This window comes from Xyrauchen texanus, chromosome 5, assembly GCF_025860055.1.
Source record: "Xyrauchen texanus isolate HMW12.3.18 chromosome 5, RBS_HiC_50CHRs, whole genome shotgun sequence".
Taxonomy (NCBI): Eukaryota; Metazoa; Chordata; class Actinopteri; order Cypriniformes; family Catostomidae; genus Xyrauchen; species Xyrauchen texanus.
Genome location: NC_068280.1, coordinates 35606844 through 35630234, shown reverse-complemented (window position 1 = coordinate 35630234; position 23391 = coordinate 35606844). Strand labels below are relative to the sequence as shown.

At 42.3% G+C, this 23391-nt stretch overlaps 1 pseudogene; it reads left to right on the top strand.

Moving 5' to 3' along the window:
- Positions 1 to 611: 611 nt before the first annotated feature.
- On the top strand, positions 612 to 20944 carry LOC127643541 (5,6-dihydroxyindole-2-carboxylic acid oxidase-like; annotated as a pseudogene).
- Positions 20945 to 23391: the final 2447 nt, after the last annotated feature.

Sequence of the window (23391 nt, the reverse complement as noted above, 5' to 3'; positions counted from 1 at the left end):
GGGCCGCTGGGGGCAGTGGTTTCAGCACAGAACTGTGTTGAATGTCCTGCTGTTCACAGAACTTTCAGCAGCAGGATATTCAACCTCCTGTTTCCGCATTCATAGTGTGATTCCATCCATCCATCCATCCATCCATCCATCCACAACCGCTTATCCTGTGTACAGGGTCGCGGGGGGCTGGAGCCTATCCCAACTAACATTGGGCGAAAGGCGGGGGACACACTGGACAGGTCGCCAGTCCATCGCAGGGCCACACATACACTCACACTCACACTCACACTCACACTCACACTCACACTCACCTCCACGGCAATTTTTTTGGAGACACCAATTAACCTAGCCTGCATGTCTTTTGGATGGTGGGAGGAAGCCGGAGTACCCGGAGAGAACCCACGCAGACACGGGGAGAACATGCAAACTCCACACAGAAAGGCCAGGGCAACCAGGGTTTGAACCCACGAACTTCTTGCTGTGAGGCGACAGTGCTAACCGCTGCACCACCGTGCGGCCCCCATAGTGTGATTAGTCTGTTAAATCAGTTAAGTTTCTCAATCTATGCACTTACGTATATGTCCATTTTATTGAATGCTGGTACATTTTTTCTTTACAGGATGTGGACGAGTTTGTGTTTAATATTTAGATGCATTGTGCTGACACACGCTCAGTTCCCACGTCAGTGTGTGACAACAGAGGGTCTTCTGAGTGGCACTTGTTGCCCATCACCTACTGGACTGCCCAGTGATGAGTGTGGATCTAGTACTGAAACAGGTCAGTGTGTGTTAGTATTCGCATGATGGGCGTGACGACAGTGAACGATGGCCACTACGGTTCTTTAACAGAACCTGCCAATGCAACGGAAACTTAATTGGATTTAACCATGGGAGATGCTGACATGGTCTGACAGGGCCAAACTGTGATCAAAGAATCTCCGTGGGTGAGGATGAATGTACATACACATATACAGAGACATTAGGGATAATATGCAGACAGTAATATACAGTAATTGTCATAAAATAAACCTGATAGTGTGAAAATAGCACAAATAAACACACTGCACTTTATCTCCCCATTTGTGCTGTATTTGGGCTCTGTTTCTCACGTGTACTCAGTGCGACACAACATCATGCAGATGTCTGCTGATGAGAAAAGAGCGTTTGTGAATGCTATCAGAAAATTTTTGGGCCGGATGGAGCAAGTGTTCGGTTTGAGAACATCACCATCTATAATTACTTTGTTTGGACCCACTACTATTCGGTTGGCAAGACATGGGTCCCGGCCAGCAGAGTTTTGGAAGTGTAGAGTTCTCTCACGAAGGGCCAGGATTCGTCACCTGGCACTGCTACCACTGGTGCAACTAGAAAGAGACATGCAGGTGACTCAAATCAGATGAATAAATGACAATCATACAACAGGAAATACAAACCTATTAAATAAGCAAACATCTATGAATTTTTTTGGGTTTATATATTTACATTTACATTTATGCATTTGGCAGACACTTTTATCCAAAGCAAATATTTGACTAGAAAGAGAAGACTCACCGTAGAAGTCTGCATACTTATGTAGAATATGTTAAGGCCTAAAAAGCAAGAAGCAGCACAACGAATAGAACAATGCAGGTGTCATTAGACACATTTTAAACTGTTGAAGTTCTTTTTAACACGACACAGCATCTAAAAAACGTGACACTACTCACCAAGATGCTAAAACCACCGCGACCACCGCGTCTGGTGGTCCAAAAACAGCGAGAGACAACATACGTTTAGTTAGTGCATGTTTAAATAGGAAAACAAAAGAAAAAGTGCAGACAGATGCAAAAACCATGTTTGGTGTGAGCAGCCCCTTAAGGGGTGGTCACACTTCTGACACGTCCACACAAATAAGTTTTGTGTGAAAACACATTAATTTCCACATTTTTGTCCTTCTGTCCACACTAAAACAGCGTTTTTATCCAGCGAAAAAGGACCTTTTTGAAAAAGCTCTCCCTAGTGGATGCATTTTAAAACACTGTTGTAGTGCGGACTGGGAAAACTGAGATATTTCTTAATCTTAGTGGTAATCGCTACAGATTGTCCAGGCAGAACAACAATCACACGGTCCATATCACAAACAAGGTTTAATGTTCCTGTTTGTATGTGTCTGTATATATGTGTGGTTCTACAAACAATAATAATAATGAATATAATGATAACAGTTATATACTAAACAGATGTTCACAATATAATCATTTCTATCAGGAAGACACACAGACTTGAGTGAAATTGAAGATGACATTTATTTGATGAATATAAAACAGAAAAGTAATGTCTCTCTTTGGCGTCTGGTGGTCCAAAGTTGTAGTACTCGGAAGAGATAGGAGGCAGGGGCGAGGAGACTACCCCCTTGCAGGACGGGACTCAACTGGTGGTGGTGGGGTGGTGGAGGTTGCCACGTTAGCACACTGAAACAGCAATGTGATAGATTGTGAGCAGACTTATAAAGCAATGGCTTACATGTGATTGGTTGGGAATTACCCAGCTAATGGTGTGATGATGTACAGCTGCTAGTCTTCTCGCTAGAACTACACTGCGCTTACATTTCTATCAGGAAGTCTCGCAGACATGAGTGAAATTGAAGATTACATTTATTTGATGAATATAAAACAGAAAAGTAATGTCTCTTTGGCATAGGCCTCGTCTGGCAGTCCGAAGTTGTAGTACTCAGAACCGTCATATCCTGCCGGAGATATGAGACAGGGGTTAGGAGCCTACCCCCAAAAGAGAGAGAATGTAGAATGCGATCGGGTACGAGCCAGGTCTTGTGTTCATTCTTTGCAATAGGAAAAGCCGTGCAATAGGGAAAGCCGTGTTTGTTTTTTTTTCTCTCCTTGAGTTTGATTTTGTCCTTGTGCGTTTTCTCTTTTTCTCCTCAAGTTTGATTTTGTCCTTGTGCGTTTTTCTTTTAATCTCCTTGAGTGTGATTTTGAGCACTCCGTCGAGGGCCCCTGGTTGTGCAGAATCTTTGCCAAAGATGAACAACATGGAATGCGGCCCATGTTAGGCAGGTGTTGCTGTGCAGTGTCTTTGTTGAAAGATAAACAACATTTGATTATGAAAACCCTCCGACGAGGGAGAAGTTGTTTGATGGTTATATTTGCTGAAAGGTGAACAACATGCGTAAAGCCATACCATTATGGCGACGTTGCATGCAATCCCTTTGTTGAAAGAAAACAGCATTTGATATGAAAACCCTCCGATGAGGGAGAAGTTGTTTGATGGTTATCTTTGCCGAAAGGTGAACGACATGTGTAGAGCCATACGATAATGGCAACGTTGCGTGCAATACCCTTCGTAGAAAGATATTCCATGAGGCTCAAGCACTCGAGCAAGGGCGGCCGTTGTTAAATGGTCATCTTTGCCAAGGTGAACAACATACATAACGCCATACGATAATGGCGATGTTGTCATGCAATACCTTGTTGAAAGATATCCCGTTATAGTGCGAGCTTTCCAGCGAGGGCGGCTGGCTTGTGCAATACCTATGCAAAGGAACCATGCTTGAGATTATGGAAGCCATGGCAGGGGGGGTAGACATAGTTATGCACCATCCTTGCGAACAGTGGGCGTGCTTGAATTGAATCATTGTGTAGGGAAGGATGTGCTGGGAGAGAGCCACCAACCACCACCAGATATGCATGAGAACTTATGGCTGATGGGGAGTTGAGCTTCTTTGATGATTTGGGTTAGGTTGACTATTTTAGGTATGATTGGGGAGACCAGCGGCCGAGCATCTTCATTGTGGATTCCAGTATACCTCGAAGGGTGCCAGTAGAAGCTGGTCTGTGGAACTCCTGCGAAACAAGGGAGTGAGTCAGAGATTACATTGAAAAACTCAGGAATGTGTCTGGCTGGGATAATGAAGTTACAGGAAATGCTCTGCCATGTCAGACGTCTCATAAGGGACATGATGGTTCGAGGAGGACCAGCCTTTATTGATTATAGTGACGACTGCAGAATTCTCGCATAACTACGATGCGTTTGCGTGTCTTATTTATTCTACACCCCGTGACGATGGGTGTAGAATAAATAAAGGCCTCTTTTAAACTTCTCTTGTTGATGTAGCTTGCTGTGTCATCACAAAACGCAGCTGCGGTGGTTCTGGGAATGTATTTCCTATTTCTGTACTCAAACATATATTTTACCCCATATAGGGTAAAGAATTTCATTGGAGGGTATAGGGGAATGTTGTCTCTGACTGTATTCATGGAGACCAGATATACATATATATATTCATACATATATGGCTGAACTCCGGTATTTACGCTGTCAATCATATTGGTTCTGATTTGTTGTTGCTGTAGTGTCTGAAGCGGGAGCTGTAAAGGCACAGCCCTCTTCAAGAAAGGGGGTGTGTTGCGGCAACTCATTTGAATTTAAAGAGACATTGATAAAGCCCCAAGTGCTTGGAGATCCCCATAGATTGAAACATGGTATGAACAACAATGAGTGAATGATTTATGAAGAAATGTCATACGAATTTCTGCACTTTAATGATGCCTGAATGATAATAAAATTTAAATATGTCGTGAGATAGGAATTACTCGCTGTATGACCTGATCATTATGCAATATGCCTTATGCTGACAAATAAATAATCTGATGAATAAGGGGATGCAGTGCGGAGCCTACTGCTAGGTGTCAGAGGCACGCCACAACAGTGGTGCTTGCGATGAGAACGTGGAAGTACGTATTGAGTAAGGAAATGCTGCGTTTTATGGATCACATAAATGCGCCCATGGAGGCGCTCGGGGGAACATCACTCAAAATGTTGTACCGAACAAAATAACCCGTTGGTTATTATGTAATATGAAATCGCGATCGCCAGATGAATCAAATTCGCCACTCTTGGGTCAATTGTCCATGACAAGGGTTCATTGTATAACATTGTTCATTGTTCAGCACGAAATATTTCCATTACTATAAACGTCATAGTTCTCTAACTTTAAAAAATAACAAATATTAATTCTGAAATTTGGGAAATAAAGCCCAAAGAGTCTCTTTCAAAAGATACTACAACTATGTCAATTCTCCAAAGGGTCCAGCAAATACAACCATTTAAGTTCAGGTATGTCATTTTTCATGGTTTGTGCTCAAAAAAGGGGGCACACATCAACAGGTTAAATTGTGATGCCATGCTCCCTTGGAATGCCCACATCATGGGTTCGCTCTTTCCTAGTGAGTAGGGTATAGGGATGATAAATTGTATTGGAAAGCACCCATTACATGATTTGGGCGAAGGCGACCAGCAAAACGGGGATATCTTACTGAATGGAGTAATGGGACCCCATACAATAAGCACATGATGATATGCCTGAATAATTATCTTGATTCCCCGATGGGGAACGCTCGGGCATGCGGCATGGTGAATGACATGAGAATGAACCTTGACTGAGTTGCCCTCATGAGATTGCGCGATTGCCTGCAGCATGGCAACAGAAGGCCTAGACCCATGACTAAATCTGAATGCATTTGATGGATATGATAATAACTTAGCTTATTTCTGATGGAAACCAACTGCTGCCGGAGCCGATGATTTTGACGGACTTGGCGTGGAGCTTGCTCCTTCCGCGCCGGGTCGTGCAATCCGATTGAGGATGCAGTGGTTCGATTGAGGCAGATCTCCTAAGTGAATGAGATATGGATGAAGATCCAGGTTTGCTGGTTGTTTACTCCCCATGGGTTTGATGTGGGCAGAAGTTGAGATGAAGTGATGACATCATTGGAAAGGGAAGGCGGGAGTAAAGAGATGTTCTGTGCACTGGTTCTCCTGTGGCCTGAAGAGGTTAAAACATGTCTATTTGCTGCGTTAGCAAACTGAAACAGCAATGTGATAGATTGTGAGCAGACAATCTATCACAGAAAAGCAATGGCTTACAAGTATTGATCCAAGATGGCAGTGCGGTAGCAGTGCCACTCTGGATCCAAAATGGTGCTATTTTTGTCACTTAGCCCAACTTTTATGGCACCTTTTATGGCAAAACAACACCTGATAAACAAGAAAATTACGCTACAAATGGGGCTCAAACCGCGGTCTCTGGCGTGAAAGGAGATTGAACTAACCACGAGGCCAGAGGGTATAACATACGATAATAGGCGGTAGTGGACGTCTTGAGGTTTAGCCTACTGTGGGTGAAAGCCAGCTAGATGATGATAGACTTTAAGGACAAAAACAAATGAGAATGCTTACCCACTGACTTCTTTCGGAAATTTTAGAAGCCTCATTTGCTTCATTTTTGTTGTCTTTCCTGCTAACTGCTGTTAACTCGCCACTACGTAACGTTAGTTGATGTCAGCTCCTCCCCTACCTGCTGCATATTCAACAGAGAGGAATAAACGGAGTCGCCCATAGGCTACCGACAGCAAAGGAACTTATTCTATAGGCTAGATTATGCCTATGTCTATTTTTACAGGCTGTATGCAGTATGTGCAAAGCCAAAACACAATGAAATAAGGCAACTTATGATTTCGGGGGTTTACATAGGCTTTTGTCCGGTTTCATATTTGTCAGTCAACTTTTCAAAATTCATTCGGGGCTACACTCAAAACATTCAAAATCGGCTGCCGCCGCCTCTGAAGAAGACGGAGCTGAGCTCCGTCAGGGTGTGTTGTGGACCTGAGGAGGCGGAGCTGCGCTCCGGTGCGCTCCGGCCCAATTTAACCTCTGGTCACAGAGTGTATTAACCTCCCTCACAATCCACTCTTAACACATAATTTTGGGTTCAGCCATATAGGAGGCAACATTGAAATACATTTCTGAATTAAACACAGAGTGCAAATTTGAGATAACGCATGTAACTTAAGTTCTCCGATTAGTTTGATAAAAAGGTTTTGCAAGGGCGAAATAGGGCCAGAACTCCTGTTCAATACAAAACCAGGGAGGGGCTCTCTCAGGTGAAAGTGACCAATGAGCCAAAGACCAAGATTTTTACCTGTGAAGCGTCACTGTTGCTCTAGGGTGCTTACACACTTTTGCTTGACTATGATCAAGGACTGAGCCCATCAAAATATTAAAGCCGCCTCCCAATATTATATCATGAGGGGTGCCAGTGGCTTGCAACCTCCCTTCAAGATCTATAAAAAAGCCCTGATAGGTGACATCAGTGATAGGTGTGTAAATATTAGCCAAAATCAACATTTGCCCCTGAATTTCTGCTAAAGCAATAATGACTGTTCCTAATTTATCTTTAATCTGTTTGAAACAATTGAATTGTAGATGCTTACTTGTCAATGTAATGACTACCCAGCTATTACTTGAGCCAGCACTTAAGAAAACATGTCCACCCTATATCTTCCCAAATTTTTCAGATTCTGTTGCTGGGAATGATGCGTTTCTTGAAGAAACATTATATCATATTTCTTAAGTTTAAGAAAAGAAATATCCTTCCTTCTTTATATGTGGTGCCCCAACCCCTTCACATTCCATGTGGAGAGAGATAATCTGCTCATATTAACATTTGACATACTAGAAAAAAAAAATTATAACGACCATATTCCACCATTAGTGCAACAATCAAACCCAGAACCTCTTCCTGAACCAAACAAACAGAAAAAAGAAAAATGTGCGTATTAACCCCATGCACGATAGCGCCAACTGGCATCCATCCCTCTAAACTCAAACAGTCCATGTACGCATTTCGAGAGCCCCCATGACAACTTTGCCATCTGATTGCTCAAGTCTGGTGCTTCTATACTAATTTTGTGAGACAGAATTACACACCAGAAAATAATCTATAAAACAAACTCCAGCCATTAGGACCATAAGCACAAAGAACATGCAGATTCATCCACAAACTGTCCAGAAGGTGTGTCATTCCACAAAACGAACTCCAGCCGCTAGGCAGAACCAGCACAAAAAGAAACAAAAAAGGCACTCAGCTTCCTCAGACAGTCAAGTGAATATTCAGCGAGTCAGGCCCACTCAGCTGTTACATGAGAACCAGAAATAACTTAGTCATTGATTTTATGAAGGACATTGCTTGCTGTGGCATGTAAATATTTTGTGGCCAACCTTAGTATCTATTCTCAATTTGGCCAGGAACATCAGTGCAAAAGCGACCTTCTCTTGATGTAAGAGTTTCTTGCATTCCTTGAATCGATCATGTTTCTCTCTTGTCAAATTCGCAAAGTCTGGGAACAAGAAAATGCTGTGGTTCTTCCAAGAAAGCCTTCCTTTACTCCTCGCCTAGCGTAACACGAGATCTTAATCGGATGATCTCAGAAATGTGTCCAGAATTGATCAGGGCCTATCTCCCTCAGCGGATCTCTAAGCCGGAACCCTGTGAGCTCGCCCAGTTTCCAGCTTATGGCCATTTATGTCGAGTAGACTCTTGAAGAGCCTGTCTAGGAATATCAAGATATCTCGGCCTTCTTCGTCCTCAGGAATTCTAACATTTCGGACACTGTTTTGCCAGTTACGATACTCCAAGTCTTCCAACTTTTCCTAGACACGCTTCAAGTCTTTGTCACTAGCAGGTTAGCAGCTAATTACCTCTCCGATGACTCCAGATAATCGATACATTTCTCAACATCGGCCACTCTTGTAACCAACTCAATGAATTTCGTCTCCATGGCAGTGATCGATTGATGTATTACAGCAAGATCCTCCAAGTTAGCAACAACCATCATCAGCATTGCCGACACGTTCATCATTTGACGCCGAATCTCTTTCACTTCACCATCCAAACTGACACCTGGCCTTGCGGCCTGCTGCTCAGGGGCTTCAGCTTGAGCACGTGTCATGGCAGATTCCCCAAATCAAAGATTTCTCGGAAGTTCTGATTCTAAAAATATACTTTTATTACAGAGTAACAAAGCCAAGGTGATCCACAGAGCATCTAAAATTACACTTCAGAATCATGCACTTTTTATACAGTTTCTGTTCCCCCTAATCTCTTTTAGTGTTGGCCTATGCCTCCCTAGTTTCATCTTCGCTGTCTCCTTCTAGGTGGTCACCCTTGACCCCAACGTGCTTCAATGATGGCAAAAGCAAGACTATTTAATTTTCTATGAATAAAACACACTGCAATCACTTCATATGGTTACATATTTTATATTTACTAACTATCCTTACTTCCTGCATTACATTGATTAGTATATTCAATAATTTCCCTTATTACAGTCGTTGGTTATCTCCATTTCATTTTAACAGCCCACGGGCGGGCCTGTAAATGTTAAAATGTGTACATTGGTACACATGCCACATATCTTTGGAAAGCTACATTTATATTGATATAAACTATTTTAAGATGCAATCATAACAACAGGAACAATCTATACCTTTGTCAGACCACCAACATATAAACAAACAATAACCAAATTTAGGCAACTCACCTATGAGGCCTCATAGTAGTCCACTGATCCATAACATCCCGACAAAAACAGTGTTGTTAAATTGTCAAATGTCTAAACGATCAAATTAAGTAAAATGTTTAGTCCAAATCACATTATTACATCAATAAATACCCACAGACGGCTTTAGTGGGAAGTTTCAAAAATGGTTCTATAAAGCGTGTGCGTAAAGTTTACTTGCCCTTACCAAATCTTTTTTGTGCCTGCGCGCAAAAGCTGAAGAGTGCCGTTTTGGAGCTGTTTACACATTTGCAGATTGAACGATGGCGAAACGCACGAGGAAAACAAGATTTTCTCTCCAGGATGTGATGGAAGAATGCACTCGGTGTGAAAGCCTTGAGTCTGGAGATGAAATTTCTGAGAAAAATATGGATGATTCGTCATATGTTGATTCCGAAGCGGAGGAAATGTTTATGGAGGGAGGAGACATTTCTCTGGACAAGTAAGTGTTTTCTTGTATTTTATAACATATATTACTGTATATTCCATATAAATAGTGAGTGTCTTGAACTGTTTGCGGGAGTTGTTTGTATTTCTTTGGGTGTGTGTGTGTGTGTGTGTGTTTGTGTGAGGATTTAATTTGTTGTTTGATGCAGATCTAGCTATATTAGCGTGGTATGTTTTCATTGCCAAAGCATACAGTATTTACAGTAAATGTACATACACGAATATATATTTACATACTTGAAATGAAAAACTATATATACACGTTGAATATGAGATTGTGATTATGCGTGTGTGATTTTTTATTATTACGCTTTTGTTTCATTGTTTGTTGCAGATCTAGTTATATTAGCGTGGTATATAGATGTTTTCATTGCCAAAGCATACAGTATTTACAGTAAATATACATACACGAATATATACACACTCGAAAAAACCTCGATATATATATATATAAGTTGAATAAAGAATATAAGTTTGGGGGAGGTGTGTGTGTGTTTCATTGTGTAAATTGCTGAGATGTGAGGAAGCAAGCTGTAAAAAGGTAGACTACAGAAAAGATGGTAAAGGTTTGTCTTGCTTTGTAAATACTTTGTGTAAAAATGTATGTAAATAGTTTGATGTGCATTTTTTATATAAACACATTTTCCACCATAGCACTAGTTTTGACTCTTTTATATGCACAACGTTAAGTTTCAAGAAGGGAAAATGCACTCTAATGTGTTTATGCATCAGTTACTCTTTGTCAGCAAAACTAATAGTGGATCTGGATATGGATTATGATAGCTCTAAGTGTCATCTTTCAGTAGAGCCCAAAATGATGACTGTAAAAGTAGTAGACTTTTTATCCTAGGTATATGTCCATGGTTACCAAAGGGTCCTTTTGGAGTATCCAAAAGGCTCTTTTGTAAAACGCCTGGGTGAACCCTTAGAAAAACATGTGTATTTATAAATGTTTTATGGTATTGTAATAAAATTTTAACTTGGACAAGGTAAGGCATCATGCTGTGATCCCATTGTGTTTTCAAGCTAACAGCCACTAGTTATAGTCATCTGCAGGCATCTGTATGCAAAAGAAAAATTCAGGCGGAAAAACAAACTTCTATTTCATTGTGTTCAAACTTCTATTACTCAAAATCAGTAGCACTTACAGTAATTCTGTAAAACTGCTGGGGAAAAAACTTCAGAGTGTCACCTTTCAAAAGTGACCAAAATCATGCATGTACTCCAAAAGGTGCAAGAACAGCTTTAAATTTACTTTGGGTATGCCTTGATTAGGCGTTTTAGGATTGGGAATTTTACAGGATTGGGAATACACATTCCTAAAAATGGAGAGTTGTATGTCCACCCACATACATGTTTCATCTAATTTCTAGCACTAATAATTAACAAACATATATCATCTGCCTTTTTTGGACACCAGGCAGTTCCTGTCCCTGACATTAAGTCATCCTTTTAATACCCACATACACAAATCTCCTTTAAAGTCATATAGAGTTTAACAAAAAGAAGCTGCCCACATACATGTTTCATGTAATTTCTACCACTAATTAACGCACATATATCATCTGCCTTTTTTGAAAACCAGCTCTGCTCTTTTTAAAACATTAAATCATCCTTTTAGTATCCCCACGCACATATCCTGTAGAGTCATACAAAGTTTAAAAAAAAGAGGCTGTAATTCTCCCTAAAGAAGCCAAGCTGCATTTTTCCATTGATTTGCTCCTTGATTATTAAACTGAGTAAATGATAATTAAAACAATAAATGAATGATTAAATATCTAACATATTGAATAACATTCATAATGCAGTTATTCGTAGTACATTGATTACACATGATCATTTTTAGGTCATTGCATATTGCATACATGTTAATTCAATTATCAAAATTGACTAACTTAATGATTAAATGAAAATATAAAATACACTTAAGTGTCTTTTAATATCTCCAGAGCCTGAGGTTTTTGAATTCTTTGGCATATTGTCTTCCTAGAACAGTTAAGAATCAGGGTGTATCGAATCTCACCGGTTTATGACACAAAAAGTGTGCAGAGCTCGCCGTTCACACGTCCTAACCTTGCATGCGTCATGCGACTGCAAAACTTCGGTATTTCAACCTATTTCCTGAGTTACACGATCAATTGACATATAAAAGTCTTCAATCTATGATAAATTAGCAAACTGCAGATCTTATTAAGTTAACCTTTGAATGACACTTAAAATTGGATAAATGAACTTAACAAAGCAATTAAATTTAAATAATGATTAAAGACAGGCTTTAGATGTATGAACAAGAGTTTAGATCACTTACTTTTAAATGTACGCACACAGTATAAAATACAATGCAAGAATTTCTGTCAGTATGACCAGATCAGCAACAAACAAATATCTGCAGTAAATCTATAGTGTTCTAAAACATGCTATGGTGTGAACAGCCTCTTATTGGTTGGACCCTTAACCTCAGCCAATAAGGAGCTCTAAACTGCTTATCCTTATTACTGCTTATTACATGGCAGGTATCTTTTACTGCCCGGTCCCGATTCGCAAACTAACACTCAATGGTGGGGTGGCAAGGGGGTATGCGGCAATTCCTCATGTCGATCAGGTGGTCTCGGTGCACTTGTGCCTGCAGAGCACCAGCACCTGGCGGAACTGTCCGAGATTCCCATCCAGAGCATGTAGGCTTACATCGTCAGTGGCGGCAAAAGGCTACGGTGCTGCTTGATGTGCCGCCTCCACCCTGCATGCCATGGCACTCATGCAGGTGCACCCGGCCAAGGCAATTAAAGAGCTGCATGAGGGTAGTCCTTACCCGGTATTGATGCATGAGCTGCATGGCGCAGTCTCTCAGGCAGGCGATGTCCACCTTGGTGGTCCAGGGATGCCTCCTTTTGCTCAACCTGGTTGAGTCGAGAGTGGTCGACAAGGTTTGTTTCCTTCTCCCAGGCCTGTTCGTTGACACCGTCAGAGACTTTGCCAAGCAGGTTTCGACAGTGAGGAAGCAGATGGGCTCTAGATCCCACACCCTGGTGGTCGTCCAAGGTCGTCCTCCTGCAGAGACAACACCGGCTCCACCACAGCCCACCCCAGAGGGCTGGCCCCAGTGTGGAGACTCCAGCGATCCAGCGATTCAGTTTGCCAGACGCCTGTCCAGGTTCAATGGCATTAGCTTCACAGCGGTGAAGGTCGAGAACGCCGCTGCCTTGTGTGCGGAGATCACGGTGTAACGACCTTCTCAAGGAGGACAGGGAAACTGGGGATCTGGCACAAGGTAAGTCTTTTAATGGTTCTTTATAATGTGCAACCATACACACACACACGTAAGCACAGGAACGCTGAGTTGCTGTACGTCCGTCTCCCTCTGCTCTGTGGCTGCTGGCTTTTTATCCGCTTCTCCTCGCTCTACTGTAATTAGAGACAGGTGTTAGACATAATTTAGCTCAGGTGAGAGCGCCCTTACCGCTTTTCTCTCCCGTACGAGCGCTTGACCACGCCCCCGCTGCCACACACGGCCTTTCTACAGAAGGATGCGATAGAGCCTGTTCATCCAGCCGAGATGAAGAAGGGGTTTTACAGCCTCTACTTCATCATACCCAAAAAAGGAGGCGGGTTGCGGCCAATCTTGGACAAGCGAGTTGTGAACCGGGATTTGCACAGACTCCTGTCTCGATTTTACCTCGACACAGACCCATCCTACGGTTTGCGTTTGGCGGTCAGGTGTATCAGTACAAGGTCCTCCCCTTTGGCATGACACTATCCCCTCATGTCTTCATGAAGTTCGCAGAGGCAGCCCTTGCCCCATTAAGGGAAGTGGGCATTTGCATCCTCAATTACTTAGGCCAGGTCTCCAGGCACATCGGGCAATGGGCACGCAGCCGCTGGTCCATTGACTGGCCCGCGCCTGCATTGGCACATCAACTACCTCGAGTTGCTGGCAGTATTACTTGCCTTGCAGAGGCTTTTGCCATTGATCCGGGGCAAACATGTGTTGGTCTGGAAGGACAACACAGTGACGATCGCGTACATCAACCGCTAAGGTGGTTTACATTCTCATCGAATGTCGCAGCTCGCCCGCCGTCTCCTCCTCTGGAGTCAGCATTGACTCAAGTCGTTGCAAGCCACTCACATCCCGGGCCACCTCAACAGCACAGCAGACGTGCTGTCGCGGCAGGTAGTACTCAGGAGAGAGTGGAGACTCCACCCTCAGTTTATTCCAGCTGATCTGGAGTCGATTCGGTCAAGCACAGGTAGACCTGTTCACTTCCCAGGAATCCTCCCACTGTCCGCTCTGGTATGCCCTTACCGAGGCTCCCCTCGGCACAGATGCATTGGCACACAGCTGGCCCCTGGGGCTACACATATATGTGTTCCCCTCAGTGAGCCTAATTTCACAGATGTTGTGCAAGGTCGGGGAGGACAAGGAGCATGTCATCCTAGTGGCCCCTTATTGGCCCATAAGAACTTGTTTCTCGGACCTCATACTCCTCGCGACAGCCCCTCCCTTGCAAAATGTTATGTGACCGCTGGTCAACACCTAAAACCTTTGCGAGGTTTTACAACCTCAGGTTTGAGCCAGTTTCATCCCGCGTGTTATCAGGTGACACAAACAGGTAAGTTCGGGACAGCTGGCCAGGTGTACCGCTTGCGCATAGCGCCTTTCCCCTTCCTTGAGGTGAAGATATGCGCTTCTTTCGCAGTCATGTTCATAAAAAAGTGTGAACCCTGGACGTTCTTCCTCCTTAGCCCAGTGACTGGTGAGACTTCAGAGAAGCTCACTGCCAGCCCAGTATGTGCGTCAACTTGGCCCTGTATGAGGTAGGTGCTCCACATGCACTGGTTATCCCATTGATAACCCTGTGGGATATATTTTCCCCAAAATAGTCCAAAAAAAGTCCAGCTGAACAGTTTCATTCCTTTCTTGTGGAGAACAAAAGAATGAAGGCCATGGCTGGTCAGCCGGTCCTTAATTTTTGAGCAGTCAACTTATCCCCAAGGTGCAGGGGACCGTTTTGACGCCTACCAGTGCATTGGGGGTAGTTACGGCCTGGTACACTGGCTATGAGGCACACAGAGCTCTGCCCATCTCGCACCGCCAGTCCACGTAACACAGTTCAGTAGTTGTGGCATTTTCCAAAGGGACCCCAAGTGTCACTTCATCGACACAACGTCGAGTGAGTGACAGAAGAGGAACGTCTCGGTTACTAATGTAACCTCCATTCCCTGATGGATGATGTTGTGTCCCTCCTAACACAACTCTGAACTACCCTGGTGAAATGGCCGGGACCTTGTCTCGGCTCCTCAGTGCGAAACCTGAATGAGTGGCTGCAATTTATCTCCTTTTATACCCGTATGTCGGGGGAGTGGCATGCAAATTCCACTCGCCCATTTACATTGGCCTTTTCTCAAAAGATCAGAGATGCATGGCGCTCCCAATAGCGACCCCTAGTGTCACTTCATCGACACAACTTTTTCTTCTCTCTTTTCTTTTTCTAGGGGTACTCTGGGATTCTCTTCCAGGCTACTGCCACCTACTGGATACCCATCACATAGCTGTAAGTATACTACAAATATACATGCATACGCTGAATAATTAAACATCTAGTATTAATAATGAAACAGAAATGACAGAAAAATAAATATGGGGGGGTGCATTTGATTGGGAGTAAATGGAGCACTGGGTGAAGTGTGACTGCCCCTTTATACTGACACCTCGAACCGTGGATGCAACATCACGCATAAGCAAGTTTTCAGTTCCCCTGTTTTCAGAAGTGTCCAGAAATACCCTATTTGCAGTTGGCCATGGTTAATTTATTCTGTGCTCAAAAGTTTCCAATAACAGGGGAGTTACAGTACTAAACAGAGTAGTGTTCATCTGATAATCATATGATCGTAGTAAGTCAACCACCATGAGGTGACCCACTCCATGTAAAATAAAACAGCTTATATAAGGCAACTGGTATGACAGGTAAGTCTTCATCTCATGTGAGTGTACTATACATTTCTACTTGTTTTAAACTTTTTCTCATAAGGGATAAATTACTGTTTGCACTTTAAAATGTATCTGATATTCCAAAAATGACATATAGAGCAATTCATCTTATAGCTGGAGAAATACCAGCTATTCCCCATTGATAGAGTGCAAAGATAATGGTACAAGGTGCGTATGTGTGCATGTATAGGACATGCTGGGGGACCCGTCGTTTGCCCTGCCATACTGAAACTTTGCTATAGGAGGCAGTGAGTGTCATATTTGTGCTCATGACCTGCTGGGAGCCAGAAGCAGCTTTGACACAAATGGCACCAGTTCCAACTCTGTGTTCTCTGAGTGGAGAGTCATCTGCGAGAATGTGGAGGAGTATGAAACACTGGGGACCATCTGCAACAGTAAGACACTCTCACAACATACCAATCACACACACAGCCTCTCTGCAAGCACACCAAATACTGCAAAAACACACATCTAATTTTGTGTCCTCTCCCTGGTGGGAGATCTTTGAGAGTGTGGGGGAGTGTGAGACATTGGAGACCATCTGCAACAGTGAAACACACACACACACATAGATGTACACACAAACACATGCATTCCAAGACATAAGACTGCTCACATGCTGTTTAAACTAATCCTTCAAGGCATTCGATAGCTGAGAAGGAAGATAAAACCTTATGTGGGCAAATGATTAGCATCATGTGATCGTATTTGCAAGTACATGACTCAGTCTGTATATTATACTAGGGGCCTTCAACAGGGGGCCCACGACCCCTAGGGGGTTGCTGGCAGTACTGCAGATGGTCTGTTGATTATTGTTTGACTTATCATTTTTTGGGATAAAAGTGTTAATCAGAAATACAATAATAAGTTAACTTCAACCAAAGCTAAAGGTAAGAAACTAAATGTTTCATTGTCCCTCCCACATTCATATTAAATGTATATTATATTAAAGGAATAGTTTTCCAAAAAATTAAGTCTTTCATAACTTACTGTCATAATTTACATACTGTTGTTCCAAACTCATATAACTTTTCTTTATAAATAAATTTGAACTTGAACAAAACCTACAATATGGCTTCAGAAGACTTGGAATATGACACACAAACTGCATAGACTGCTTTTATTACACTTGTGGGTCCTTTTTGAAGATTTAAAATGAGGCACTATCACTGATCAGTGTTGGGCGGGGAGTGGAGTATATATACTGTAGAATTATTTTAAATTTGTTGAGTGAAAAAAAAAATGAAATCCTTTCTGTGAAGTGTTTTTAGAAAGTAACTTAAGCGTAATTAGTAATGTAATGACTTTTTCTATGATGTAATCAGTAAAGACAGTGTTCTGATTACAAATTTAGAGAAGTAATCTGTAATGGATTACTTTTTAGTAACTTACCCAAGACTGTTGAAAAGAAGTATATTAATTAAAATGCCTCCTTTTGTGTTCTGCATAAGAAAGAAGTCATACGGTTTTGGAACAACATGAGGGTTAGTTGTTCAGGAAACCGATGGAGTGCGTACTCCAGGTAGGGAATGAGGTTTTGCCCCAAGTGAAGGAGTTCAAGTACCTCGGGGTCTTATTCACGAGTGAGGGGACAATGGAGCGGGAGGTTGGCCGGAGAGTCGGGGCAGCAGGGGCGGTATTGCACTCGCTTATCGCACGTTGTCACTGAAAAGAGAGCTGAGCCGAAGGCAAAGCTCTCGATCTACCGGTCAATTTTTGTTCCTACCCTCACCTATGGTCATGAAGGTTGGGTCATGACCGAAAGAACTAGGTCAGCGAGTACAAGCGGCCGAAATGGGCTTCCTCAGAAGGGTGGCGGGCTTCTCCCTTAGAGATAGGGTGAGGAGCTCAGTCATCCGTGAGGAGCTCGGAGTAGAGCCGCTGCTCCTTTGCGTTGAAAGGAGTCAGTTGAGGTGGTTTGGGCATCTGGTAAGGATGCCCCTGGCCGCCTCCCTAGGGAGGTGTTTCAGGCACGCCCAGCTGGGAGGAGGCCTCGGGAAGACCCAGGACTAGGTGGAGAGATTACATCTCCACACTGGCCTGGGAACGCCTCGGGGTCGCTCAGTCAGAGCTGGTTAATGTGGCTCGGGATAGGGAAGTTTGGGGCCCCCTGCTGGCGCAGCTGCCCCCGCGACCCGACTTCGGATAAGCGGTTGAAGATGGATGGATGGATGGATGAGGGTTAGTGAATTATGAATTTTAATTTCTGGGTGAATTATCCTTTAAATAAATGCAGTAAATGTATGTAAATATACTGTAAGTAGTTGAGTAAATGTGCATGTCAATTAATAATGATTACTTTAATAATGCAATTTAAGAATCATAACAAAGTACTGAATGTAAAGACAATATGGTACTGTATGTAAGTTATTATATGGCAGATTTAAAATGCAACACTGTTTAGTACTGAAAAAGGTTGAAGACCCATTTATCATAATTATGGTGCTTCTTTCTCGTGATCCATTTAAATAGCTGGATGTTAAAAAGAGATTTGGATACTTTGAGCAACTTTCTCAGTCTGGTGTGTGTTTAGATACAGAGCCAAGTCTGATCCAGAGAAACCCTTCTGGTAATGTCCCTCGACCCAATGGTCCAGCGATTACCAGAACCACAGGATGTCATCGACTGTCTAGAGCTGAACACTTTCGACACACCACCGTATTACTCAACTTCCTCTCAGAGATTCAGGAATACTATTGCGGGTATGAAACACATGCAGCTGCAAATAACACCACCTCTTTCCAAAGTTATTTGACATTCAGTGGTCCCAAAAATGTATTTGGAGCTAGACTTAAAGGAGCATGAACATCTTTACATGACATAACAAAATATCAAACCAAATGGCATTTATTTTAACAAACGATAGCAGAAGCACTCCTTTCAAAACATTAAAGGCAAAAAGAGCAAAACAAAAAAAACAATAGATATATTGTTCAAATGTATTTATTAAATTTTTTCCCCAATTTGGCATGCCCAATTTGGCATGCCCGATTCCCAATGCGCTCTAGGTCCTCATGGTGGCGTAGTGACTCGCCTCAATCCGGGTGGCAGAGGACGACTCCTAGTTGCTTCCATGTCTGAGACCGTCAATCCATGCATCTTATCATGTGTCTTGTTAAGCGTGTTACCACGGAGATCTAAACATGCGTGGAGACTTCACGCTATTCTCCGTGGCATCCACGCACAACTCACCACGTGCCCCACCGAGAGTGGAAACCACATTATAGTGACTACGAGGAGGTTAACCCAACGTGACTCTACCCACCCTAACAACTGGGCCAATTGGTTGCTTAGGAAGCCTGATTGGAGTCACTCAGCACACCCTGAATTCAAACTTGTGACTCCAGGTGTGGTAGTCAGCGTCTTTACTTGCTGAGCTACCCAGGCCCCAATATATTGATCAAATTTAAGATAAAATGTATTTGGACACTTACTGGTTGTTAAACATTAGTGAAACATGTCCATAGTTAATATAATGAACTACATCTGTGCTTACTCTGCTGGGACGCCTGTGTGAACTTGATGGGAACTGACTTTATTAATTCACTAAAAATGACCTTGAGACCAGTTAGCTATAATAATTTTAAAAAATGGCTGAGAAAAGTGAAATTATTCCTGAGAACAGATTTATATTTCTTTCTTGCCACTTTGTTTGATATTTTGTTATCTAACACAATTACTTATGACTATTGCACACACAAACAAATAACATGCATCAAACTCTTTGAGGCATTTTAGAACTTTTAGAGAATGGCAGAGACTTTTAATTGATGCTCTGTTTTGTCACAAGGTTACAGTGCTCCCCTGGGCAACTATGATCCAGTGGTCAGGAGACTGCACAACCTGGCTCATTTGTTTCTCAATGGCACAGGTGGACAGACTCACCTGTCACCAAATGACCCCATCTTTGTCCTACTTCACACTTTCGCCGATGCCATCTTTGATGAATGGCTTCAGAGACACAGCGTTGGTAAACACACACATACATAACCCAAAACACAGCTTCATGTTGCAGAGACAGGCTGCATCCTAACCTGCTGCTTTCTGTGCATCTACAGCAGGTACAGTGGTCTATCCTGGTCACAACAGCGATTTCAACATGATTCCTTTCTGGCCACCATTCAGAAATGTAGAAATGTTTGTCACTGCCCCGGACAACCTGGGGTACACCTATGAGGTTCAGTGGCTAAGTGAGTGACTGGTGATATACACAACCACAATAATCTGTTGTAACCCCTTACCTGTGTAACGGGAGCCAGCTGGTAGATAGCTGTGCAGTGTGTAAACCTCACTCTCCTGACCTCAAGAGGTGCACTAGTGATCTCATGATTGTTACAGCAGAGAAAAACAAACTTTGAAAGATTTGGTAAAAAAAAAAAACAACACTATAAAATATAAAGATAATTCTTAAATCTAAATGTAGCATACAGTATCTTAGAAATAAATTAGAACTGTCAGAATTAACGCATTAACACATGTGATTCATTAAAAAGTTTATGCGTCATTTTTCTTAATCACTATTTCCGCATTTACAATTAAAACAGCATAAAACAGCCTAAGCACTTGTTGGAAGGTTGGAAATTTTACGATGTGTCCACCCGGAGTCATTACACTTAACTATCACAAAATGCAGAATGAGACGTTTTTGTCTGCAAGCGCTTTCATGTGGAGTTCAAAGTGCCGATTGACGCTGGCGTTGTCACCCTGACACGAATCATGAAGGTGGCTTCACGATTGCTGTAACAAAGCAGTTAGCCACAGTCATAATTCAGTTATTTTAGTTCATTTCTATCTTAATACTTTGGTAGGCTTTGTTGGCCACTTTCAAAATCTGCAGTTCGTTGTGATTAAAACATTTAATCAATTGACAGCAGTATTATAAATATTAAATACAATCACAGTTTGGATATAATGTGTCTCTCTCTTCCTCTCCAACATGAACATACACTGTCTCAGAGATCATCACCATAGCAATTGTTGCTGTGGTACTTGTTGTGGCTGTGGTGGATGGAGTCATCAGGAGTGCTGTTCAGGCACACTCTTACTGCTTAGCTGAGGGTCTCGACCCGATGCTAGGAGAACAGGTCCGGGAGTGCCATGTAGGAAAATTTCAGTCTGTGGTCTGACTGATGAATTATGAAACACATCTTAAACATTTTTATCATTGCACTGTGCAATCACACTGTACTCAAGAGTATAAATTATTAATTATTAGCATTTTGTTTAAAGGCAGCGTACAAGTTTTGTGAGCATGGGGGCTTAATTTATGACCATTTAGTTTGGTACTTTTCATGTCCAGCGAGACATTGAGAACCCAGTCATATCTGCCCTTAAAACACATTTAATGTTCAGTGTGTGGTGTTGAGTTTTTATGCACCGCTTGTGAAAGCCCTATGAACACATTAATATGACATAAGACTAATATAAGGTGTGACCTCTTTTATATTACTCTGATGTAAAAAGTTGAAAGTCATGCAAGTTCCATTGTATGGTTTGGTTTTAATTGCATTTAACAGTGCAGAAGAGTTCAGCAGCAACTTCAAAGAACCAACCAAGCTTTCAGAGAGTGCAAACAACATACATAAATATAGCCAACAAATATCTATCTATCCATCCATCCATCCATCCATCTGTTAGTCATGTATAACCTTCAAATCTTTACCCTTCAATCGTCAAGCTTTTAAAATTATTTTACACCTTCAGGCAAGACTTGCCTGCATTAAATGTGCAGTGTACAGTAGCTTGGATGCACAAATCAGTGTATGCCAAATGCCTAAAAAAACCTCTCAGCCTTTATATGATGCAACAGCCCTCCTTAATGTTAATTTTTCAAAACAATATATAAAAAAATTTCAATGTGATGATTGTATACTTTTGAATACAGTAAGGCACTGCTTTTCACTAGAATATTGGTCCTAAAAATAGGTCCATTCTCAGACCTATAGGTCCATTCAACTAAAGCCAAAGCTGGTCAAGCTGTTTTAGGAAACATGGCAGCTGGTTTGGTATTGGCCCAAAGTGGCCTACCAGTCCTAACCAGCTTAACCAAGATGGTCTGTGATGTCGATGTCAGCCCCACCAAGCTAAAGATGCAAAGCAGCTACCATCTGTAGCTGGTTTTGGCTAAATTTTCTTGCAGAAGTGCCACAAGATTTCACACAATAGCTTACCACTTTTAAAGCTTGAACACATAAAACAATAGGCAAATATATAACACAGATAGGCACTCAGTGCAAGGCATAATAAATGGACATTCATTGCAAATAGCGACAAAAAGCATCTTCTTTGCACTAAGTGCAAATAGTTTATATTAAATTGTAATTCAATTCTGAAATACAGTATAGTGGAATCACTTCATGCCCATACAAAAATGTACCATGGTTTTACTGCAGTAGCCATATGTGGCAGGGCGGAGGGCAGGGCCGGGTCGTGATCATACACACACGGTTCCGTATTAGGCTAATCAAGCCTCTGAGGTTTAAAGGTCGACTGCAGGGTGTCGTGCGGGAGAGAGAGAGATCGTTAGCGGACATGTCCGTCATGTGTGTTTGTGTTGTCTTTTAATTTTACCATTAAACTATTAGTTATATCGTCAAGCCGGTTCTCGCCTCCTCCTTTCCATTGAATACGTTACACCATAGTATTACCATGGTGGTTTGAAGGGAAATCCTTGTAACCACAAAATTAAACATTGTTACTACATTAACACCATGTTACTGTAGTAAACTGGAGTACTGGTACTGTAGTTTCTATTATTTTTTATTTACTATTATAAATAGTACTAAAGTAAATATTAAGAGAAGAGACAGGAAACAGGATGTGGAAACGTGGGTCTAAAGGGGCAATCGAACCCAGGTCATCCGCAAGAGAAAAGCATCCACACCATACGTACACACAGAGCAAATAGTAATAAAATAATATAGGCTACACTTGCTTACACATGTTTTGCTCATGTGCTGTCCAGTTTAGTTGAGTTCTTTACTGTGGCGGTGACAAACTTCAGTTCCCCTTCTGTCACTCTCTCCACGTTGTGTCAGAGAAGCGACACTAGTGGTCTCTCTTGAGCGCCGATATATACCTCTGTTCTATGAAAAAAGGCCAATGAGAAGTTGGCAGACGGTATTTGCATATCCCGCCCCCGGACATACGGGCATTTAAGCGGGGCGAATTAACTCTGAATGAACTCATTTTCTGAGTTCATTCAGAAAATTTCTTCAGAGCCGATGGTCGTGCATGCAGTCTGCTGCGAGTTACACACCAAGTTCCTGTTTAAATCCTCTGATGCTCTGCATGCTGTTGGACTTTACGGGGCACAACTTTTCGTGCACGGCTGTGCATTCTTGCTCCTGGGCACTTTGACAGCGCAGACAACTCGAAAGAGTTATTCTAAAAGAGTAATTTCGCACTAAAAAAGAGCAAAACAGCGGCGTTGAACGTACTTCTCAGGACGCGTCTTTTTAAAGACGATTTTTCCGCCCCTGTGTAGTTTCTGGATGCGGTTGATTCTCCCCACCTTTGACGATCATAAAAACTGCCTTGCATACCTGGGTTGCAATCACACGCAGGCAGCGTT